At 43.3% G+C, this 10,171-nt stretch overlaps 1 long non-coding RNA gene across 1 annotated transcript; it reads right to left on the reverse strand.

The window, feature by feature from the left end:
* Positions 1-260: 260 nt before the first annotated feature.
* LOC137422479 (uncharacterized) lies at positions 261-4,830 on the reverse strand. The gene is made up of 3 exons (XR_010983479.2): positions 4,777-4,830; positions 4,588-4,668; positions 261-479 (listed from the first exon to the last, which is right to left on the reverse strand). It is a non-coding gene; the product is annotated as an uncharacterized LOC137422479 (long non-coding RNA).
* Positions 4,831-10,171: the final 5,341 nt, after the last annotated feature.

The raw sequence follows: 10,171 nt of genomic DNA on the forward strand, positions 1-10,171 counted from the left end.
TTATTCAATCATTTTAAAATTCATTTTTCATTTTATTCAATCATTTTCAAATTGAAATTCAATCATTTTTAAATTCATTTTTCATTTTATTCAATCATTTTTAAATTCATTTTTCATTTTATTCAATCATTTTAAAATTCATTTTTCATTTTATTCAATCATTTTCAAATTCATTTTTCATTTTATTCAATCATTTTCAAATTGAAATTCAATCATTTTTAAATTCATTTTTCATTTTATTCAATCATTTTCAAATTGAAATTCAATCATTTTTAAATTCATTTTTCATTTTATTCAATCATTTTCAAATTCAAATTCAATCATTTTTAAAATTCATTTTCTCGGCAACCGTTGGTCCGATTGACAAAATTTTCACCATCGAAGCCCCTCCTCCTCTAGAACTTTCGTGCTAATTATGACGTCATAGGTCATGTGGCACCATCTTGGAAAAACTTCACACCTCGATATCGCCGAAACCACTAAATGGGAAAAATTAAAACATGGCTCATTGTCAATTACTCCCAACGGGGAATAAGACATTTTAATAATGATGCCATCAGAATCTCAATGATGACGTCAAAATTCAATAAGTATGACGCTTCATTTGATCAATATTTTTTTTCTCTGCAACGATTGGTCTGATGGACACGAAATTTTCACCAAAGGAGCGGCGACTCCTGTAGAATATTTTAATGATAATTATGACGTCGTAGGTCACGTGGTACAGATGCCTTCTTGGAAAAACCGAAAAAGGTTGCACCTCCATCTCCGAAGCCACTCCATGGAAAAAAAATTGAAACGTGGCTCCTTGTAAAGAACTCGGCATGGGGAATAAGTGTCGTTAACGATGACGTCATTGGTGCCTTAATTATGACGCCATAATTCGACAGAGCCAACGCTTAGTCTGATCAGTTTGAAATTTATTGAGCGTGATCTATGCAACAATGATATTAGAGATTGTAAATTTATGATGTCGTCGCTCACGTGGTCTGGCAGCCATATTGGATCAAAGAAAAAAAGACCCTTTAAAAACAGAAGAGTTGACTCACATCAAGTTGACTGCGTGGGGTAAGTATTCTTATGAGTACCATCTCGTTAAGTGAAGTGCAGTACTGACCATGGGTGAGGAGGGTACATTTAAACGTTCTAGTATTCCAAAAACAAATGATAATTTTTTATACAACCAAGTTACATAAAAGCAATTGTCTGTCTGTTTGTTCCCAGGTACCACAAAAACGGCTCAACGGATCACAACGAAATTTTGGGTGTGTAATCCTGGGACCCCCTGGAGTAAAATAGGCTATATTGTTTTTCCAATTTTTTTTCTAATTTTCCAATTTTCCAGTTTTTCCAAACACGATGGAATAATATTTACCGATATGAACAGTGATGTGTCTTTTGTTGAAATTCTACAAATACTGTTTAGATTTTGCTGATTTGCGTGTGATATGGTTTAATGGATGTTTATATGAATCGTTTAAAATAAAAAAAGCCTTCAATTTCTGATATTTTGCCTTTTCATTTGGGCCTCCCGATTCAAGCCCCGCCCATAGGGCGGGTACCGTTGCTCGTAAATAAAATGTAACTTTTCATCCTGTTCACGGCTTTAGAGAAAGGTGCATGTTTTGATGGCAAAAACATTTAACGTGAAGTGCGAACTCCAATTAAAAGAAGGTGTGAAGTGTGAACACAGCGAGTTCTATAAATAGACTCAGCGCAGGTATTTTGGGACTTACGGGGTCAAAAAGCAAGCAAAAGTGCAACTAAGTGTTGTTCAATAAGTGCACCTTCCTTCTTCTGAAAGGGAATTTTTCAGTTGTAATACGTACGCGTTTATTGTAGCCGGCAAAGCCGGTGTTGTGAATAAACGCGTACGTATTATGTCGAAAACCAGATTATGCTGTATCCCTTGGCTTGAGAATTCCGAAGCGCAATGGAGGCCGCCATCTTGCGGATGCGGAAGTATGCATAACAAATTGAAAAACGTTCAATAGGAGTTTCTTTCACCCGTCGTTGTTTGATTCACAATCTTATGCACCTCTAATTTGTAATTAAAATACTTTAAGACCAACCTCGGCCCGCACGGGCCTGGTTATCTTCAACGAAAAGCGTCACCAGTTGTAAATAAACGAGTACGTATTATGTCGAAAACCAGATTATGCTGTATCCCTTGGCTTGAGAATTCCGAAGCGCAATGGAGGCCGCCATCTTGCGGATGCGGAAGTATGCATAACAAATTGAAAAACGTTCAATAGAAGTTTGTTTTACCCGTCTCTGTTTGATTCACAATCTTATGCACCTCTAATTTGTAATTAAAATACTTTAAGACCAACCTCGGCCCGCACAGGCCTGGTTATCTTCAACGAAAAGCGTCACCAAACACCGGAACCAATGAGATTCGAGCATTTGAAAAAATATTTCTAAAACCAAATCGCTCCATGAAGGCCGCCATCGACCGGATGCGGAAGTTTACATAAAACAATTGAGAAAAAGTTCAATAGGAGTTTGTTTCACCAGTCTTTGTTTGATTCACAATCTGATGCACCTCTAATGTGTAATTAAAATACATTAAGACCAACCTCGTTATCTTCAACGAAAATCGTCACCAAACACCAGAACCAATGAGATTCGAACATTTCAAAAATTATTTCAAAAAAGCTTATTACGCGTTTCGGAGGGTGAAAACGGCGTCAAATATTCTAAAATTGACGAAGAATTATTTTTTAGAAATCTCGCGGCTGTAGGGGATAGTTTTTCACGGCCGGAAATATCCGAAGTTGAGACGGAATTCACCGAATTAATCAAGAAGTAAATTTTATCAATTTTAACCTCATCCAGAATGCAAATGGTGTCATTTTAGGTCTGAATTTGCGAAATTTTGTGAGCTGACCAATCAGCGATCAGCTTAGGTCAGCCAATCAGCGCCATCGAGACGGGTTGATTAACGACAGTCACACATTGCCGTTGAAACGGCGCTATCGTCTGATCTGTCGGCACTGATCTTACTGCAAGCTAACTTCTTCTGGTGGAGGAAGCCGCAGTGCCCGGAGAGAACCAGTGAAACGTTGAAACGTGGCTCCTTGTAAAGAACTCGGCATGGGGAATAAGTGTCGTTAACGATGACGTCATTGGTGCCTTAATTATGACGCCATAATTCGACAGAGCCAACGCTTAGTCTGATCAGTTTGAAATTTATTGAGCGTGATCTATGCAACAATGATATTAGAGATTGTAAATTTATGATGTCGTCGCTCACGTGGTCTGGCAGCCATATTGGATCAAAGAAAAAAAGACCCTTTAAAAACAGAAAGGGTTTGACAGACAGAAAGGCTGTCAGTAAACGCCTGACAGCGACTGAAGTTAGAAGACTACACACATACTGTGAAAATTTATATTAAGCCCAGTTAAAATTTCTTAAAATAGGCCTTAAGCTAGCACATCGTATAGTTACTTCCTTAAGCTTCTTGTGACATTTATTGTACTAGGGCATGCCCGTACTATATCTATATCTAAAATTATATCCCCCCCCGCCCCCTCTATTTACATGAAATGGTTTGGTCCAAAGCGAACGGCTTGCGAGTGGTGACAATCCCCCCCCTCTATTTACATGCAATGGTTTGGTCCAAAGCGAACGGCTTCCGGAGTTTGGTAAAGAAATCGCCATCGCGTGCACAAACGCGCAGGAAAGCGAATGAAACGCAAATTCGTTTTTATTAGTTGTAAAACATAGTTTAACGCCAACATAGTTTGCAAACGTGAAATAAATGAATACGCTCTCAAATGTGCCATCCGAGGCAGAGTGTGCCCGCCACGTTCGGCACACGCGATCGTTCGCTGCTCTCTGATTGGTTGAATCGTTTTTTGGACATAGCTCGGTAAGTAATTGTCCGATTAATATGAAACCTTGAAAAGGCACATCCTCGGGTCCCCAGCAATATACCTGGCAAGTTAAAAGTATATCGGACCCGTGGTTGTCGAGAAACAGCGGTCACAGACAAACGTACAGACAGAGATTACTGGAATTATAGATAGATAGCTCGGTAAGTAATTGTCCGATTAATATGAAACCTTGAAAAGGCACATCCTCGGGTCCCCAGCAATATACCTGGCAAGTTAAAAGTATATCGGACACGTGGTTGTCGAGAAACAGCGGTCACAGACAAACGTACAGACAGAGATTACTGGAATTATAGATAGATGTAGGTACTGGGGAGGACTGTCTGCCCTTCTCTTTTACCAAGTCTTACCAGGTACGGTACCTACTACACCTACCTTCTACCAACTACCTAACCCACTGATGCCATCGTAATGGGTAAAATAGTGGCAAGAGGCTTTGGCTTCGCCGGCTCATTGCGGCTTTGCAGTCGGGTACTAGTAAATTTACATATTTGTACCTGGAACTCGATCACGCGCATGCGCGAAACCACAAACCACATTTGTATGTGTGCCTTCCCTCAGACGATCGTTAAAACTGGAATTCCGTCTGCCAGCATTAGTTGTGGATGTTAAACATTCCACTGTGTCCTTCCCGAAGAGTAGGCAAACTATCACCGACACCATGAAGAAATTACAAATTCCTGCTCTTACCTTAGTCGAACGTCAAGCCTGGCCATCCGTTTCGTGAAAGACTCTGTCCAAGCTTCCCACTGCCAACCCCACGATATAAGGCTGAAGAATAATAAGTAATGTGGACAGGGGGAGACATAAATTCAGAGGTCCGTGTAAACTTTAAATTATATGGATGCCATATCATAACTTAATTTATTTAACATCTACATTCATTTCCATATAAACTTGTGATGCGCGTGCCCTGCAAGGACGACGTGCTCCACGATGCACCCACCACACATCAATCTGCTTCTTTTACATGTAGAGCATAATTTTTTTTTTTAATAAAACGATTACTTGTCGTTTCTGCCATCGATCTGTATGAGTACTTCGTTGAGCGTAGAAAAAATTAATCTTTAACGTTGCTTTGCTTATACACCGCACATACTTGCTGCACCTGAGGTAACATCGTGAGTTTTCACAACCGCACTGATAGTGTGTTCGTTACTCGTCAAAGGAATGTATACATTGCTGCAATTAGTCTTTTATAATCAGCTGTTATAACTCGTTAAATGGTAATTATCCAGAGCAAGCTCTTTCATGTTTTTTTCGCGTAATTTTATCCGAAGCGCGAATTTCTCTGAAGGAATCGTTAACGATAGAGCCTGGCGTGCTTCTTTTGCTTTAATCGGTTCTTTGTAATGGAGGACTATTTATTTAGTAAGTGCGCAAATAAAATGGAGTGAAACATTTCATTGACCTCCCGCTCCTCACTCGCACGTCGCACATGCTGCATACAGGCGGCTGCCTCTTTTCCTTTTCCCGCTTCTTTCTCCAACATCCTCGTCTCAGCCTTCTTTCCCTGTACTCACTCATTCATCCCTTTAGCCTCCCGCAAAACGTCAGCACACCATAGATAGACGGACCACCGATGAAGAGAGTGTTTAGTGGAAACGAAATCCTTATTTTTGAGGGGGAGCTCACACTGCACAGGTGGTGACGTGTTGTCTGGTTGTTGTTGTTTTTTTCACACACGTGGTTGTGTCCTGGCGATGACATGTTATGCACACATTTTCAATGATGAAGTGAAAATAGTATAGGCTCCAACTGGCTTCAAAATGGAGTGGCATTTCTAGCCCAACACCAACATTAAAACCACCACAACCTGTTCGTGCTCACAAGCATCCCGTGTGTGAACCCCTGATCCCGTGTGTGAACCCCCCATCCCGTGTTTGAACCCCCTATCCCATGTTTGAACCCCCCATCCCGTGTGTGAGTCCCCCATCCCGTGTGTGAGCCCCCTATCCCTTGTTTGAACCCCCGATCCCGTGTGTGAGCCCCCTATCCCGTGTGTGAGCCCCCTACCCCGTGTTTGAACCCCCCATCCCGTGTGTGAGTCCCCCATCCCGTGTGTGAGCCCCCTATCCCTTGTTTGAACCCCCCATCCCGTGTGTGAACCCCTGATCCCGTGTGTGAACCCCCCATCCCGTGTTTGAACCCCCCATCCCGTGTGTGAGTCCCCCATCCCGTGTGTGAGCCCCCTATTCCTTGTTTGAACCCCCCATCCCGTGTGTGAGTCCCCCATCCCGTGTGTGAACCCCCCATCCCGTGTTTGAACCCCCCATCCCGTGTGTGAGTCCCCCATCCCGTGTGTGAACCCCCCATCCCGTGTTTGAACCCCCTATCCCATGTTTGAACCCCCCATCCCGTGTGTGAACCCCTGATCCCGTGTGTGAACCCCCCATCCCGTGTTTGAACCCCCCATCCCGTGTGTGAACCCCCCATCCCGTGTTTGAACCCCCTATCCCATGTTTGAACCCCCCATCCCGTGTGTGAGTCCCCCATCCCGTGTGTGAGCCCCCTATTCCTTGTTTGAACCCCCGATCCCGTGTGTGAGCCCCCTATCCCGTGTGTGAGCCCCCTACCCCGTGTTTGAACCCCCCATCCCGTGTGTGAGTCCCCCATCCCGTGTGTGAGTCCCCCATCCCGTGTGTGAGCCCCCTATCCCTTGTTTGAACCCCCTATCCCGTATGTGAGCCCCCCATCCCGTGTGTGAGCCACCTATCCTGTGTTTGAACCCCCCATCCCGTATGTGAGCCCCCTATCCCGTGTGTGAGCCCCCCATTCCGTGTGTGAGCCCCATATCTCGTGTGTGAACTCCCGAACCCGTGTTTAACTCCCCATCCCATGTTTGAACCCCCTATCCCGTATGTGAGCCCCCCATCCCGTGTGTGAACCCCCTAGTTTGGAAATATGAATGTGGGCTACCAGGATGTTTTGCTTGGGTTTAAACCCCGACCCAGCTATAACTAGATGGTATTCATAGAATACTTACCCTGCACAGTCAACTTGGTGTGTGCCAACTCTTCTATTTTTGAACGTTTCTTTTTTTTTGATCCAATATGGTGGCCAGACCACGTGAGCGATGACATCATAAATTTATATTCTCTAAATAATTGTCGCATGCTCAATAAATTTCAAACTGATCAAACTAAGCGTTGTCCCTGTCGAATTATGACGTCATAATTATGGCACCAATGACGTCATTGTTAACAACACCTATTCCCCATATGGAGTTATTTACAATGAGCTACGTTTCAGTTTTTAAAATGCTGACACGGCACAAACTTTACTTTACTGAAATGCAGACACATGTTATATTTTTGTCAAAAATCGTTGGGATTTCACCAAATCTGTTTTGGTCGTGTGTTAATATACCTGAGCGATTGACAAATCTGAAATTAGAATTTTATTTGAGGTCAAAATGACCCCGTGAGGTCGCTCCGTGCTTTGCCTGCTCGTCATTTCGTGTGAAAATTTATTCCATGCCCACTTGAGGTGACTCTTCTTTTTCTTCACGCAATAACAATTTCTAGCTTTCAGACCGTACATCCAATCATGTTGAAATTTTGCACGCATGTTACACTTCATTACCTCAACTACAATATAAAGTTTCACGTCGATCAATGAAGCGGTTCAAGTTATAATTTAAAAAAATATTTTCTTTTAATTATTTATATCTGCCAAACCACGTGACCTATCGAAAATTCCATAAGGTAATTTTAGTAGACTGGTATGCTGAACACATCTGTGAAGTTTCCCCTCGATAGGATCTAAAATGAGGGAGGAGCTTGGTTTTAAACGTTTATGCTTAACAACGTCATAACTCTGAAACCATGTGACGCATCACGTCATACTCGCTGACTTTTTTTGTTCGTCATGTGTATGCGATTCTGCCTGCAAAGTTTGGCCTCGATCTGTTATCATTTAGGAGAAAATTGGATTTTAGTGGTTTTTCACTGAAAACAATATGGCGTCCCAACCACGTGACCTACGACGTCATTATAATTTTATTTCTGCATCAATTTATGCCGAGATGATGCTCAAGAAATTTCATCCTGATGGGATAGTTTTTTACTTGTCGAATTATGACGTCATAACGGTGGCACCTATGACGTCATCATGCACATATGTTATTCTGCAGGGAGAGTTCTTTGCAATGAGACCTGTCTCAATTATTTCTGTGCAGCGGTTTTTGAGAAATAGAGGTGCAAAGTGTTTAGGTTTTTCCAAGATGACGCCCGTACCACGTGACCTGTGACGTCATAATATTCACTAAAATATTCTGCAGGAGGAGTCCCTCCTGTGGTGAAAATTTCATGTCAATCGGACCAACAGTTACCGAGAAAATGAATTTTTAAAATGCAGACACGTACGACGTACGGACGGACCCGAATGCTTAACCCTGCATTTCGCTTTGCGAGCGCAGGGTGAAAACGGTTATCCAGGTGTTTCAAGGTACATAATTTGTGTGCCGTCCATCGGAAGGACGTTAAGCTGAGTGTCCCGTCTGCTGGCATTTGTTAATGGGCGTTAATAGTTCGCACTGTGTCCTTCCCCAATAGTAGTCGAGTCATGAACAAATTACTAATTATTGGCTGGATGTGTTGGTCTGATGTGGGAAGTAGGATGGTGACGTACACTGATGTTGACGTAGGAAGTGGTCTCATGTTCACCAGAAGCTCCTTACACCGCTTACACCGCTCGCTTACTTACACTTAGATTGTGGTTGTTGTCTGGGCAACAACTCCCTCACTTTCATTGGGTATGAACGATAACCAATGATGTTGCGGTACATTATTGTTTCCCCCCCCTCTATACTCTATCCAATTGTTTTGTATTGTATTCTGCTGCACACATAATACATAATCATCTCTTTCGATAAGGCCAAGTAAAAAAAAAAATTTTCTTTCTCGTCCCCACCCACCTGTTAGACGGGCGCCTCCACCTCCAGAATTGGGGATGACGAGATGGTGGTGCACTGCTACCATGAAACCCTGGAGGGAAGAGTGAGATAGCCTCTGGAGAGTGGCTCCATAGATGGGAGAAGCAAGGAACAAAGGGTTGAGGTGTGCAGTCAGCCTGGATTTTGAAAGTTTAACCAGGAGGGGGTTACTACTCGTCCTGAACTTACTGGGGAGGGCGGAGGACCGAGAGAGCAGAGGAAGCGACACAGGAGAAGAGGACATAGAAAGCAAAGAGATCACCAACCTACCTGTGATGTGAAAGCGATAGACCTTGTGCTCCAGCCTCATCACAGGAGAGTCCAATAATTTTGAGAGCTTTCGATTCCACAGAATGCAGGAGACAGGTGTGATGCTGGGGAGCCAGCCCATAGCGGAGAGCAGATCTCCATTGAGCCTATTTATTGCTTCACCTTGTTACTCCCATGTTATCCTCCGAGCACTTACCTCGTGATGCTGTTAGTGCAGGTTGAAATCTCACAGACAATCTTGGTTTGTCCATTTATCTCCGAATGTCCTCTCGATCCATGTAAAAGTGCACCAAACAACAACAACATGCATTTTAAGGTCATTTTCCCTGCCAGAGCAGGGGTTAGCCTTGTGGTCCCCATGACAATCTTCCCCATTTTGCCCTATTTTCTGCATCTCTCCTTGTTAACCCCCTTGCCCGCATTTCTTCTTCCACCATCTTTAGCCAAGTCTTTCTCGGTCTTCCCCGTCTTCTACTTGCTTCTACATTCATTTCCATCACTCTTCTCAACCAGCCACTTTCATCCTTCCTCAACACATGACCAAACCATCTCAACCTGTTCCTCTTCACAGCATCAATCACAGGCTCTATTCCCATCATCTTTCGCAATTCATCATTTGTCTTCCTCTCTCTCAACGATACTCCGCACATCCACCGAACCATTCGCATTTCCACCCTTTCCAACCTTCGTTGCTGCTCTACGTTCATGACCCATGTCTCGCTCCCATAAATCACAACACTTCTCACACACGCAGCATACACCTTTCCCTTCAGCTTCAACGACACTCCCCTCCTCATCAGCACGCCACTCAGTTCCCGAAACTTCTTCCATGCACATCTCACTCCAGCAACCGTTGCCGAGTCTGATCCACCTTCTCCATTCAGCATGTCTCCGAGGTAACAAAATGTTTTCACACCTTCCAGCTTCACGCCGTCTCCAAGATCCAACAACATTTCCTCCATCTGCAGCTCCCTCTGTGCACACCTTACACTTGAATGTAGCTGCCACACTGTAAAAGTACACCGATGTATCCTAATGTCCTTGTCATACATGGAAAAGTACATCGAT

Source organism: Myxine glutinosa, chromosome 2 (assembly GCF_964187855.1).
Source record: "Myxine glutinosa chromosome 2, kmMyxGlut1.1, whole genome shotgun sequence".
NCBI classification, from domain to species: domain Eukaryota; kingdom Metazoa; phylum Chordata; class Myxini; order Myxiniformes; family Myxinidae; genus Myxine; species Myxine glutinosa.